This window comes from Cinclus cinclus, chromosome 4, assembly GCF_963662255.1.
Source record: "Cinclus cinclus chromosome 4, bCinCin1.1, whole genome shotgun sequence".
Classification (NCBI taxonomy): domain Eukaryota; kingdom Metazoa; phylum Chordata; class Aves; order Passeriformes; family Cinclidae; genus Cinclus; species Cinclus cinclus.
In genome coordinates, this window is record NC_085049.1 from 4238972 (window position 1) to 4254284 (window position 15313).

The window sequence follows — 15313 nt, forward strand, 5'->3', positions numbered from 1 at the left end:
TTTGTGGAATTGTTATAATTTTCTGTCTTAGCAGAGTAATTAATTAAATTATTTCAGGGCTTCCCCCCCCCCTTGTTTTTGTATAATAATATTTCAGTCATCTTTTTCTGCAAATGTCATTGTGGTTAAGATTTTTACATCTGATGTGAGCTATTTTTACTTTTCCCCTCTTGCAGGCAGTTAAAAATAGATCATTCCGAAAGTAAAATGTTTCCAAGTGGAAAACTGCAAAGGTGTGCACACATTAAAAAAAGGGCCAAGGTTTTTTAAATTTTCAAATAAAAAAAAGACAAACTGTTTTTTTTTTCAAGATATAATTGCCATCAATGTTTCAGTAATCAGTTACAAGTGACACAGATAGGTAATTTTCTTGGTTTTCCTGGGTTTTTTGTTTGTGTTAAGAAAAGAAAACATCAAAGCTAAATTATTCTATGGAAACTGCACTAACTCATGCTCAAGACATTTCACATGATCTATTAAACACAAATATGTTTTAATTTGAACACTATTTTTATGTTCCATATTTATAACATTGATTTAAGTATTTATAGCAAGTCTCATCACATTTCTTAGTATTTTAATTGTGAAACACTTAATGGTACTGACATTTAAAATAACATTATCAGTATTAGAATTAATACTGAAATTAATAGAATAGTGGAAACTCTAACAACAGTGACATACGTACAGTGACATTATGTAGCACTTCATTACAATTTTAATAGGAAATTATTTCATTATTTTGAGTCTGCTATCAGCTCATAAATGTACCCTGAGCAGGGAAGCTGTGTGTGGCTGAAATACAAATCTTTTACCTTTGCTTGACACTGTAATTCTTATTATCAGTCTGATAAAAATTGTGCCTGGAAACATTTTGGAGGCTTACAGAAAGTAGAGCCAGAATGTCCTACAAATCTAGATTAGCTGCCTCCAAAACCTTATCAAAGCTCTTTCTTCATAGAAAGTTTCTTACATCTTAATATCCTTATCTTAAACCCAGGAGATTCCTCTGTTTTCTACCAGAAATTAGCAGAATGTAGTCATTTGTGGGTTTTTTCCCTATGTCAGTCTCGATTTAGCTTCACATCCAAATCCTATTTTAATCTTTCCAATGAACACGGCCTTCTTCATTGCACTCAGCTTTTACTGAGAGAACATTCCAGCTATGATTTGACTAAGAGCTCGAGAATATTGACAACTTTGAAGAGAATTGTGTGTTTTCCCCCATGAAGGCCTGCTCTTTATGCTGCAGATACTCTCTTTGATGGGTGATGCCACAGGGACAGTTTTGTTTTAACATAGCATATTGCCTGTTAAAATAAATCTAAATGAACACAGAGGTCACACTGAGCTGGTCCCAAATGTCCCTATAGACATATGTACAGACAGGTGGTTAATGCAGCCTCCTGTCCAAAACCAGACCTGGAGGGATTTCTCCTTATTCCTGACAGATGGTCAGCCCTTCTCAGAGAACCTGAATATGTTCATTTAAAATATTTACGTGATTCTAAGATGGAGCTATGAGTTCTTCGGGTGCAATACCATGATCCACCTTTCAAAGATGGTTTACTTGGGACTTTGAAATTAATTTCCTTTTCATGAAAACACAACTACAGAAGTACTGAGGACAAAACTTCAGTTATTTAGGGATAAAGCAGTAGAGATTAATTGTATTGTATTATGCTCAATTTTTTTTTTTTAAGTGATTTTAAGGCTGCCTGTGCTGGTCAGTTCTGTGGAATGCAGCTGATATCATTGCTATGACAAAAACCATTTGCCTTGGTGCTCTGGTCAAGTTGCTTGGATGGTTGGCCCCATAACAACCATGGAAAATAACACCCACAGCTTTAAATTTGTTATTCCATGAACTCCCAAGCAGCTGAGAGAAGCCCAGAATATTGTTGCTCCAGAATAACCCAGCAAATGAGTCATATAAATGTCTGTAAAAAGCATGAAGTATGTATTTCTGAATGTATAAATATATATGTGTCTATGTATGTATACAAGTATGACGTATATATGCAGTACTAATATCTTTTCATCTTTGGGTTACAGACAATTCCCATAATGTGACAGACCTGTGGGTGATAATGGCAAGGCTCATGCTGTGGCACTGCTTTAAATTATTACTGTAATTCCACCAAGATTATCTACTTGCACAGGTAGAGAAAGTACGTACAAAAATGTCTAGGCTTAATATTCAGAGAGATTAAAAATGTGTTCCTTCACAGGCAAGAGTGGATAATCTGAGCCTTTGGGTCTTAAGTGCTGTATTCTGCTATGGAAATGTCTTTTAAAGCTTATTCTAAAGCCACTAAAACTTAAAGCTGATTTGCAAAGAAATTTTTCTCTGTCAGCTTCTGCACAATGATCGTTTAGTGTCCTTATAAATACAGAGGCTCTGTTAAACTGAATGAAGTAGACCAAGTTTGTCTTTTCAGAAAAACATATTTCTGAGAAACAGCTGTGGCATTTTTTAATCAATGGAGGTTTTAGAGGGAATTTCAGCATCTGGCTGCAGCAAACATGCAGACCAGATCATTATTAATATACAGAAATTCCCAAGAAATCCGTATTGTTTTGATAAACGAAAATGACTCCCAGTAAGAACCAGACTCTCTTCTGTACTAAAATAATAATAATAATAATAATAATAATAATAATAATAATAATAATAAATTACTTTGCATGGATAAAGTGTGTTAGCTGTAGTCATTCTGGAGAAGTTTAATCCTTGCTTGGTTGGTGACCAAGATAAAAGTCTAAAACATTTCTAATGATGTTTCATGTTTCCCAAAGGAGTAAAGCCTACATAACCTGTTTTCTTGTAATAGTTTAAACTTCTGAAATGTGCAGATTACTACTCAAATATACAAACAGTGATTCTGCCCTCGTATTCCTGTTAATTTCATTGAGGAATTATTAGCTGTGGTCCACAGCAGGATTCCTTACATATTTCTCTTTGCAGTACCAGGCACAAGTGGAATTTTCATTTAGTGTGGAATTTTCTGTGTCCCTGTGTCTCTCTGGGTGGTAACATAAAGTGCAAGCTACAAGCAGCTCGTATCAGGAGCTCATTGGTTTTATTTCTTTATGTTCTTTTCAGTGGAAATACTGGTCTCCATGCTGTCAGTATTGCATTAGATAGCTCTTTAAAAATTGACCTTCTTAATGTTCCATGTTGAAAGAAACATTGGGATACAGCAGTAATTAGAACGGGAGGAGACTAAAATGATTTTGTGTTTAGTATCAGAAGATACTTTCAGAATTTGGATTTAGTCAGCTGATACATGCAGGGACACTAAGAGTACATGGCCTCTTTAGATACTCACATTAAGTTATTTTCTACAGGTACAATTTATTTTCCTTTTTATGATGTTTGATGTCACATCTGATGTTTTCTTCAAAACTGAAATTTAACAGAGAGGTGATAATGTAAACGTGTCAAAAGACATCACATGAGGATATGTATATTTGTTATTGTTGTGACACAACATCTGCTCCTACTCATGTGCTTTGTATGAGTATTTCATAGCAATAAAAAGTTGCAAGGTTTGAAGAAAAGATAAACCAATAAAACGTGCAAAGCTTACTGCAACAACACACACCAAGAGGAGAAGGATTTTTTTGTTTGCTTTTATCTCTTCTGTGTTTACAGACTTAACAACAGCAGAATGGAGTCTGTGACCACCGTTCTGCCAAGCTGTGAGTGTCTTAGCATGGCAGTGCCTTTTCTCAGCCAAATCCACACCTTAGTGCCTGGTGGAAGGGGTCCAGCCTGTTTGCTTGCCTTTCTTGTTTTAAAGGACTGCAGTATTTCCCCAGACTTTGCTCTGGAGTGTGCCGTGTGTGCTGTATTGCAGACCTGAGCTTTTCAGACATCTGCTGACGTCCATTGAGGCATCACCTTGTATGTTCTCAAACGCAACAATCTTTTCTTCGTGGCCCATCCAAGATACTCATGATTCTTTTTCAAAAGTGCAGCAACATTTCTTTTTATTTATTTCAGGCAGGAAGAATTTTAGAGCTTCTTAAAATCAGCTATAAATGATTTCAACTCGGAAAGTCAAAATAAATGTACACTGTTAAAATTAATCTGATTATTATGGATACAAATGGTTGAATACATTTGCATTTTTTCAACTTCTGTGATAGAAGTCACGTGTGTTCACTTGAATCTCCTCTGTGTATTACTGCACCAAATAAAGAGCAGAGTAAATAGAGCTGAGACAAATTTAACTGAGAATAAGTGATCATTATATAAAATATTGTGGAAAATTGCACTTGAAATCTCTTACAGTTAACTAGCTGATATTATATATTTAATGCACAGTTTAAAGTGACTGCAATACAGTATAAAATATTAAAAGAAAGCTTCCATTTATGAAAATGATGCTGTAAATTAAATGCAAATCAGGCTGATAGTAATTGATTGTTACTGGATTGCTACTGTGTGATTAGATTTTAAACTTGTTATTATTGTTCCTCATTTGTAGCTCTGAAATAAAATGCAAAATGTTTAAAGAAAAGTAGTATATTTTCAATAATGTCCCACTTTGACACCCTTTATATAATGTATGCCCAATATATCATTATTATTGACCAAGGGTCCCTTTCAACACAGGCTCCTTGGCTTCTGCAATGAGTGTGGCATTTTGAGGTCTCATCTTAAGATAACAGTGCAAAGATGGAGCTGCACATTCTACAGGGTCTTGGAAAACATAAAACAATGCTCTTAGCTTCTGTCTTGGGGTGAAATAGTCTCCTTGGCATCAAAAGACAGCGCAGGGAGTGGGGCTCAGGGTTCCCCATGGTGAACCTGCATTCTCCAGATGTTCCCTGTTGTAGGGAATGTCCTGAGTGCAGCAGTGTCTGAGATTTCCAAGCCCAGCAGCAGCAGGGCAGTGTGCTTGCAGAACAGGCAACTTCACAAGTATGGCAATGGTAAACCTAAGTAAATCAAACACACTTATATGCATCATAGATGTTTATTTGATATATACTGTCTGGACCACATAATTGTGCTTAAAATCTTTCCTTATTATACACATCTTTCCTTGGGAACAGACTCTTTTTTTATGTGTTGATTTTTAAAATCAGCATTCTAAAATATATTTAAGTAGTATGCAGATATATTAAAATTTTTTAGATCCAAATATTGAGTAAACAAAATAATTTATTCCCACTAACATTTTAAAGAAATCAGTTATCTGCATAACTCGGTAGGTGAAGAGTTTTCCTATATTAAAACTGCTTTTTCTAGCTAAAGTCTTTTGGGAAAGAGTATTCCTTTACTAAGTCACCTTCCGAAAGGTTTAATTAAAATTTTATATCGAAATTTATAAACCATTAATCATAGTCTTGGAATAGAATATTATGGGTTGGAAGGGACCACTAAAGGTCATCCAGTCCAAATCTCCTGCAATGATCAGGGACATCTTCAACTAGACCAGGTTGCTCAAAGCTTCATCTAACTTAACCTTTAATGTTTCTAAGGACGGGGAATCTAGGATCCCTCAGTGCAACTTGTCACATTGTTCCTCCATCCACATTGTAAAAAAATGTTTCCCTGTACCTTGTCTAAATCTAGCCTCTTTTAGTTTGAAACATTATTCCTTGTTCTGTCACAACATGCCCTAATAAAAAGTTTGTCCCCATCTTTTTTATAGTCCCCCTTTAGGCAGAGGAGGGCTGCAATAACAACCTCGCTCCCCTCCTCCTGCTGCCCACACTGCTTTGGATGCCACCCAGGACACAGTAATTGTAAAATGTTGATGCTGTAAAATTTTTATTATCAGAAACTATTAACTTTTTGTAAAGTGAAATTTCTCTTATTGCTTAAGAAGAGCCGAAAATCCTTAATTTGATCTTAAAGATTCATTGAAAAGCAATAATTTTGTCTTTTTTTAGAGTGCAATAAATTTGTCATCACTGACCACAGGATAACAAATCCAGATCTAAAAAATTTTCTTCTGCACCTGCAGCCCACAAGATGGCAATCTTGGACTGAAATTGTCTCCACAAATTATTCTGCTCATGGTTTTGCTGCCCTTTCCAACTTTGGGAGCATGTTTGAAACCTGTTGTGCTGTCCTCTTGTCTGGGGCTGCACTGTGAGCAGCCCTAGGGCACGTTCCAATGGGCCCCAGTACCCTCAAAACTGGCAGCTCCAGTGGTGCAGAAACACCTTCCTTTGGTCTAAGCAGTTTTTCAGTGTTATTCACTTTCATAAAGGCATCTGGTTTTGAAACAATCTTTTTAGAAGTATAGAGGCTGCTTAGAAGTAGGGACACCTCTTAATGGCTTCTGTATGTTTAATTCAAACAAAAGCCTCACACATAACTATGTATTTATTGCACATTATCTGCTCAGTGTACGTGAGCATTGGAAACCTCTGATAATCTTTTGGAGAATACTGACCTAATATGTGATCCTCAGCATTAAGAAGCCACCACAGTTGCAGCTTCTCAGCCATGAGAACTCGTCTGGCTCCACTGACCTCAGCGTTACCACCATGGGAGGAGTTGTTCATCTCTCTCCTGGGGCACTCCAACATTTGGAGGCGTTATGCTAATTCCAAATTCTCTGTTTAGCAGGTAGCATAGTCCCAGGGCATAAACCAGCCTTCCTGAGAATGATTTCAGAAACAGGCATCAGAAGGCCCTGAGAAGGTGCTTGCAGGATGACATGCAGAGTGTGTCACAGCTGTGTATCAGCCCTGGGATTCTGGTTGTCTAGTTTTAAGCTCCAGCTTAAAGTATTTCAAAACCTGGACAATGACAAACCCTCATATGCTAGTTGTAGCAGAAAAAAGAAATCACAACCAGTATTAAATCTGTCTGTATTCATTCAATGAACAAGCTGCACCTACTCATTGCTATTTAGGACATGTCATCTTTCCAAGGCTTGAATCTGGGATATGGAAATGTTGAAATTCAAGAATTAAATATGAAAAGGAAATTATCTGAAAAAAAGCCGAGAAAAACAAGATTAAAAGTTTCATATTTTCTTCCATTAGATTTCATTGATATTTTCTGAGTTACTGAAGGCTTCTGAGCCTCAAAAAGAGATTCTGTTACCTTTCTTTAGAGCATAAAGTGGACAAAACCCATTGTGACTTCTCTATCCCCAGGCTTAGCTAAAAGAATAAAGATTGGTGGAAGGGCAATGAAGAAATCCAGCTCATTCTTCCATGTCCTTCAGAAAAGAAGACAAAAGCTAAGGTAGTCACAGAGAGCAGCTCAGGCTGAAGCTGTGGTCTGCTCCTATGCTCGACCTGAAGTGCCTTAAGTTGTACCACTTTGTGATAGCAAATTTCAAACTTCAAATTTCTCAAGATACTTTTTTTTGTTTCATTTTTTCTTTTTTACTTCACAAATTTCCTTCCGATTTTCCAAATTTGATGGAGGAACTTAATAAAAAACTGAATCTTCAATACTTCTTCCCATAAATCAAACCTTTATATTTATTGCTGTCATAGATTTATGGCGATTTGGATAGTTTCCACTTGGTACTATTTTGGTTATTACTGTTCCAATTGAAATAAATTTTGGAGATATTAAGGTTTTTATGAGACATTAGACAAAGCATTTAAATAAATATATCTTGCCTTTATTAATCACCTGCAATATTTTTTGGTTCAGAATGTATAAGAAAAATCATATTTTGCACATTTCAGCTAGTATTTCTGGGGAAAAAAAAAAAAAAAGGAGTTTACCAGGATGCAATATTACTGAATTATAGTGTCTTCCACTGACAATGTTGATTGTAAGATAAATTTAGAATAGACTACAATAATTTTCCCTTAGTATCTCAATCTTATTAAGGAAAAGTCTGATTCAGAAATGCAGATGAGATCCGATGCCCATAACTGTGTAAAAAGTTCATAAAAACCATAATCTAAATACTGAGAAAACCTACCCATGTAATTTCTTTTTTTTTTTTTTTTAATCTCAAATTCCAGCAAAAAAACACACCTATGTACAGTGGAGTAAGGTGACAGAAAAATTAGAGGTCTTGTCTTAGTCTTGTGATGTAATAGGGAGTTTTTAAATTGCTTTCAATAAGAGAGAGATAAGGTCTTGAGAATGTAAACAGTCAAGAGTTATTTGTGTTAATTGCTTTTATCCTTAAAAAAGCCCCAGCAGGAGCTCTTTTTTAAATCCAAGCTGCCTGAAGAAACGTTATAGTGTGTATACATGAGCAGAGTTTCTTCTCTTCTTTTACCATTTCTGATAACCTTGCATGCACTGCTGGCTTATGTTTCTACATTTAAAGCTCTATTATTTGCAGAACAATTAAAATGTGACTGTTCCTCTGCAGTAAACACATGCAAGATCAATATTATCCCTTTATTTATTGCATACACTAATAGGTACAAGAAAAAATTACTCTAAAAATAAAAGAGAAATCACTTCAGAGGGCTGTGTTTGGGTTGTAGGTTATCACAGGGAAACTATTATAAAAAGAATTACAATTAAAAAATTGTTTTCTAAAATTAATTACTGTGTATAAAAACATTGTATTGGAAACTGAGATTTGTATAACAACACCGTGGAAAGCATTTGTTCTTCTAAACCCAAACTACAATACCACTTTGTTGTACTTCGAGGGAAATGCAGAGCTGGGTGCAGTTGGGTGTTCCCATTGGGAACTGCTGCTCCAAAGGGTCTCTTGGCAGTTCTTCCTCATGGGTTCCTGCTGTTAAACTGTGGGAGCTTTCTCTAGGCAAGGAGGAAGGGGTTAAAAAGGAAAATTTAGTAAAAGATTGTTTTTATTTTTGAAGCTGGGACAAGAGGGAGCACACAGGGATCCTGTGTGTGTGTGTTCCATGCTGCTGGGCAGCCGCTCTCCCACCATGGTGGGATGTGCTGCCAGCGCACCTTGAGCAGCCGTGGCACTTCTGGGCTTCCAGCTTTTCTGAAATTCTCCTCATCCTGCAGAGGTGAAGCAGCCCTTGGGAACAGTTCCCTTACTCCAGCACAGGTGTGTGGTTCTGGTTCCTTCCAACGCGGGAGAACTGGAGAGTGCGTGAGTGACCCGTCACCGTTCGCAAACGGAGGAGCAGCTCCTTTCAGCACCGTGGCCGAGCCAGGATCTGGTGGCAGGAGCTCATCGGACAGGGAGGATGGAAGCGGGCTCTCCTCCCAAGCAGAGTGGGAGCTGATGCTGGCCAGGAGCTCCTGGCACCCTGCAGAGCCCTGACAGCAGTGCTGGCTCTTGGCAATGCATGGCTCTGTCCCAGGGGCCGGCTGCTCCCCGATGCTGAGAAGTCACTACCCTTGGTTGGTCATGCAGCCCCTCTTCCCCCCTCTATGTCAGAATTTTATCGACCTCCTGTCACCGGCACTGCTCTTCCTTCAGCCTCATTAGTGGGGCAGCTTGTTCTGCTCCTGCCCTGGCTGTGGCTGCTTTTTGAGGAAGTTACCAACTATTGATTAGATAGGTCTCATGAAGATTTATTCCTTGTCAAAAATAGAGGCAATTAATGCACTTTCCAATTAAATTTCTTTTCTCCTCTCTGAAAGGCTTCTTGCCAACTTCCAGTATCATATTTAGTTAAGTAATCTGTGAGGATTTGTTATATTATTTACACTGGCATAAATTATATTACTTTCACACGAATTTGGCTAATCATCTGTTGCTGAGATTTTCCACTGAGTTCCAAGGCATGGAGAACTGCAGGCTGGCTTAGAGCGAGCGTCTCTGGCTTTCCAAAACAGAGCCTGTCAGTACAGTCACCCTGACAGGACAGGGCTTGATTAGTTTTCTCTGAGGCAATAGCTCATTACATGATTATAAAGTCTAAAAGGTAGATGAATATAATTTGAGCTTTTATCTGTGGCTTTTGGGAACCTTAGTGATCCCTCCTGTCTCTGAACCCTAACACTTGGCTCATTTTCAAAGCACCTCGCTCTGATCAATCCAAAACCCTGCTTCAGTTTCTTCATTTGTGAAATGGGACTAACAGTTGCATTGCCAGCCTCAAAAACTGAAATATGATGAGCAGCTTTCTGGAGCATTACTAGTTTGTTTTCAGTGTTCAGAGGAGTTGTGGGGACTCTTGTAGGCTTGGTTTTGTTTTCTTTTTAATTGCTGTGTAAATTTTTTTATGTCATTAAATATTAGATACATATTTTTGCTTTTTGCTGTTGGTAGAACCTTCCTTGAAAATAAGAAATCAAGACTGGATATTGTCATATATTCACAATATTTACTAGTAAGGCACTGAAAAATGTTCCAGCAATTATAGGAAGATGATAGTTCACAAAATCATCTGAGAGCTAGCCTGCAAGAATCAAATTAATCCTTATTTACAGACAAATTTGCAAGGTACCAATCATGATAGTTTTAGTTTGACTTCCAAAGAATCTAAACTGTACCATTACATATAATACAACTTACTTTAGTGGTTTTAATATTTTACATATCTTAGAATCAAGAGAAAAGTAAATTTCTCTTAAACATGCAGAGACTGCTGTGGCAGAAGACATTCAACTGGTTTCAGTAACATAATTCTGTTGCCTTCAGCAGAGTTTTTAGATTGATTCTGGTTTGGGATCTGGCCCAAAATGAAGAGGACTCGCCCCGAATTAATCTGCTCTTTGAGATGCTCTGTTTCTGAGATCTTCACTTCCCCAGTGAAGGTCAGGGCAGTAGAAGGTAAAATACTGTCATGATTAATATTCCCCACATCTGTCTGGAGCAGAATGCCTGGTGCAGAGAGCCAGCTGACCAGAGGGCATTGTTAAAGAAGGTGATGCATTCCTACAGCTAAAAGCACAAAGACTCTAGTGAGCAAACTTTTCTTTTGTAAAGGGAAAGGTTCAGGTCTCAGTCTGGCAAATTGTTATCATCTCACCTTATTCAAAGATAGAGGGCAATTGGTTTGAAGTAGGGTTTTTTTTTCAGCCACAATGAGATGTTGCTTTGTTTCAAAACTAAAAATTAAAAAAAGCTCAATGAGTTAACTTAGTAAAATCATTAAAATTTGTGGGTTTTTTTTTTTTTTTTTTTTGGTCCCTAGAAAATCTTTAGAATGTTAAGATTTTCAGTAATGTTAGGAAAATGACCTGCAAAAAATGATCTTCTATATTTAAATGGCTCATTAAAAAAAGTTACATGGGACTAAATATAAGTTTGCACATTTTAGTTGTGATTCAATACCACAGGAAACATTCTGCAGCAACCCTGGAAATGCCAAGATTCCATGGTGCAAAGAAAGTATCAGGTTTTTTTCTGGGGAAGGCTTAATGACAGTGTAAACACCGAGTACTCCCCTACCTGTGAGCACCTCATGATGTGTTCAGAAACAAGTCACCAAGTCACCTGTCAGATGTTTCCTTTGAACTTATTCCTTTCAGTGAAGTTTTTGATGAGAAATAAAAGAATAATTCTCAGTTTTTCATTTAGTGAAGAGAATGTTAAGTATTTTAAGTAGACTATAAAGTGCTCTAAACAGATACAAAATTCAAAGATGATCTTGTTCAATATTAACTTTTCTGATTTCCTTTCTACTCTGCTCTTATTTCATAGGCTAACCAGTTTATTATCTAGATCAAAATGTCAGAGTTCCTGAAGAACAGAGAGTTAGTTAGTTCACCTGAATGGCAGGTATTTTACTTTTAAAAATCTCTTATAAATGGAAATCTGACCTATGATTTCTGGAGAAGAGCTGAATTGTAGCTCGCTGCTTTTTTTCTTCCTTGTCTAAGTGGGGAAACATTTAATCCTGCTACAGAGAATGAAGCACTTTTGTAGAATATGTACTAAAAAGCAATGTTTTCCCAACTAAAGTCACTGCTGTTGAAAGTCAGTGCATAAAACACATTAATAACATTTTGATTTGTTCTTCTTGTGGAATCCCAAAACAGAAGTCGTGTTTAGAGAACAAGAACAGAGCTGGTCTCTGGTGTGAGGCAGTGCTTTGCACAGTGGAGGTTGGTGACAGCAGGCTGTTATGGGTTTCCTAAAGAATAATGGCTCGTGTTGCCATTAGACCAAGGCAGGGTAGGAGCAGTCCTTACAGTGCTCCATCACTGACAAACCTTGCCCAGTAAATGTCATCAGTGACAGCCCTCACTCCTCCACACCCTCCTGCACACCCAGAAGGAAAAGACAGGAGAAAGAGCCTCAATGCATTTAAATCATGGAGAGGAAAAGAGCTTGATCCTCCCTGGAATCTTTGGGTACAAAGTAGAATGCAATGTAAATTATAGGACTCAAGGTACCAATAATCATCAGTTGTGACTATACTGAGCAAATGGTCCTTAATTAAATACATGGAAAACCAAAATGTGTGTTTAAGAATGTTCCTCTGAGATCCTGTTTCTTCATATTCCAATTGTTTGAGAGGCTGCTGCTGGAGGAGTCTTCCCCATTTTATGTTCACTGTAAACAGAATAAAAGAAGCATCACTGAAATTCAGTAAATAGTTATTTGAAGGTTGACCAAAGCTCTAAGAAAATAACTTTTATTTCTTTAATGGTTGGGCATATATTAATGACTTCAGTCACGTTAAGAGTCATTTGGAAATGGAAAGCACCACCAATAATTTTAGGAAGTTTTCTAGTTATGCTTGTATATCCTCTGTGTAATGATGCTGTTAACCTGAGATTTCAGCCCCTAAGCTTACCAGAGCTATTTATATGTTTACTTACCCCAAGGTACTAGCCCTGAAAATCCTTGAAAAAGTACCATCATTAGCACCCAATTAAAGAGAAAACTTATGCTAATAAAGCCAGGAGTTGCTTTTTAATGCTACGAAAAAGAAAAAAATATTTAATGACTGTATTTCTGGAAACCTTTTGATGTTCATGATAATTAGTTCAGTCCAGCTACTAAATTAAGGGCAGTTAAAGTATTCTACAGACATTTGAAGGTTGCTATACTCAGAGAAGAACTTTTGCAATCTTTTTGGCAGTGAATGGCATCTTATTGAAGATACAGACTTAGTCAAAAATGTCAGCAGTGGAAAACCAACTCAAGGATTCTGTTTGGGTTTTTAGAGGTTTTGTGTAAATCCTAGATGAGGAAAATAAATGAAAATATTTGAAAAAGCAGCTGTATAGCTGCAGAAAGTTCCTGCATCTGCAGAAAGTTGCATTCTACATTCAAAATCATTGTTATTATCAACACATCCACTGAAGAATCTAGAGTATATCAGTCTTGAATTTATCCAATAGCAGTTTACAACTTATTTCAACTGCAATGCATATCTGAACCATTCTAATACTGTGCAAATACTTCTCTCAGCTAAGTGACTTCAAGTGTCTGGTGCTAGTTTCAGAGGGTAAACAAATACATATTTTTGAATAGTCTAGATTAGCTTTTGATCTTCTCTCAGAGCAGTTCAAAGTGACAGAATACCTCATTCTGCAGGTACCTAAGAGTTGGCTGTGGCAGAGATGATCTGATGGAGTTCAAAGGAACTGTACTGAGGGGGTTCAGTTCTTTCCAGTCCCTGGATGGTCTTACAATCCAGAGAATGGTGTGGCACCAAATGGTGCAAATTAGGGCTAAAATTACTTTTAATTTCATTAACTTTTTCACATCCCTGTGGCAACATTGCTCAAGGAGGGTTGCAGACATCTAAAGCTGCCCTGGTCCTGCCTTCTTCAGTGAAGACCAGGGACTGCTTTGGCCACCTGTTGTACACCTGACTCACCTTTCACCTGATGCACCTATACACAACAGATAGAAATATAAATAATGAGAGATTATTTTTAGTATATTAAAAGATGATTAAAAATTGAAATTTTTCTTCTGTTTCGTTAAAAAGGCATTGATCTCTCCTCTCCTCTCCTCTCCTCTCCTCTCCTCTCCTCTCCTCTCCTCTCCTCTCCTCTCCTCTCCTCTCCTCTCCTCTCCTCTCCTCTCCTCTCCTCTCCTCTCCTCTCCTCTCCTCTCCTCTCCTCTCCTCTCCTCTCCTCTCCTCTCCTCTCCTCTCCTCTCCTCTCCTCTCCTCTCCTCTCCTCTCCTCTCCTCTCTCATTTAAATGTATGTCCATTCTTATTTTCTTGTAGCTTTTTTTGACTTTGACTTATTGTGTTAATTCTTCACAGGTACATCTGAAGGGAAACATTTACTGAGCTCATAGGTGCTGAAGAATGCACTGATGTGCATGAACTCACTGAATAGACCCCTACAGACCAGATTCTTCAGGATCCAGACAATACAGCTCCTAAAAACATATGTATCTGTCCCTAAAGTATAAAATGGTGCAAATGCCATCACTACTGCAAGACATTTGGCTATTACAGTAAGGAAAGGTGTGAGAGTTTTGATTGTACATTTGTCAGAATATACCAGGGCGTATTTTTAGTCTAAGACACTACACAGAGCTCAAACACGCAGCTGACTTTGTAGTGAGCTAAAGAGATCAAATGAATCAAAATGTAAAAAATGCAACATTTCATGAAATAAGTATCTGTCTGGTCATGGACAAAATGACAAAAGCACCCAAAGATGCTTAAATAAAAGTCAAGAAAAGCTGTTTTCATGCTGCTGCTCATGCCCTGAGAGGCAAAGCCCAGCTGAGGCTGCTCTGTCACCCAAGTCAAGAGCTGGGACAGCCCCACCGAGACATGTCGGTGTCCCTGTGGCACTGAGGGGGGAGTGTGTGCTTGAGGGACGGCAAAGAAATGCCACAAAGGCAGAGGAAGAGGGAAAAAGGTGCAAGGAACGGCCCTGCAGACAGCAAGGTCGGACAAGAAGCTGTGGGGTGAGGTTCTGCAGGCGCTGGGTCAGACACGTCCCTGGAGAGACCCTGCTGGAGGTGGGTTATGCTGCAGGATTGCAGCCCATGGAATAATCCACTCTGGAGCAAGGACCATCAGAGAGGAGCTGTTCTGTACTGATCACAGCCCCATTCACCATCTCCTCGTGCTACTCAAGGGCTGCGATGCTGTTTTAATCTTTGTTTCTCGCTTCCAAATCTATTTCAACTGTCAATAAATTAAACTGGTTTTCTCTGAGGTAGGTCTATTTTCTCCGTGACAGTAACTGTTCAGTGACCTCCCTGTATTTGTCTTGTCCTATGAGCATTCTCATGCTCCTCCTCCCCATCCTGTTGAGAGGAGCAGTGGGAGAGCAGCTGGGTGGGCAGTGAGCAGCAGAGGGACAAGGTCAGCCCCCCACAAAACCACAGCAGAGGCTTCCAAGTGCTGCAGGTGGATCATTTCCAAGTGCTGCAGGTGGATCATTTCCAAGTGCTGCAGGTGGATCATTTCCAAGTGTTGCAGGTGGATCATTTCCAAGTGCTGCAGGTGGATCATTTCCAAGTGCTGCAGGTGGATCATTTCCAAGTGCTGCAG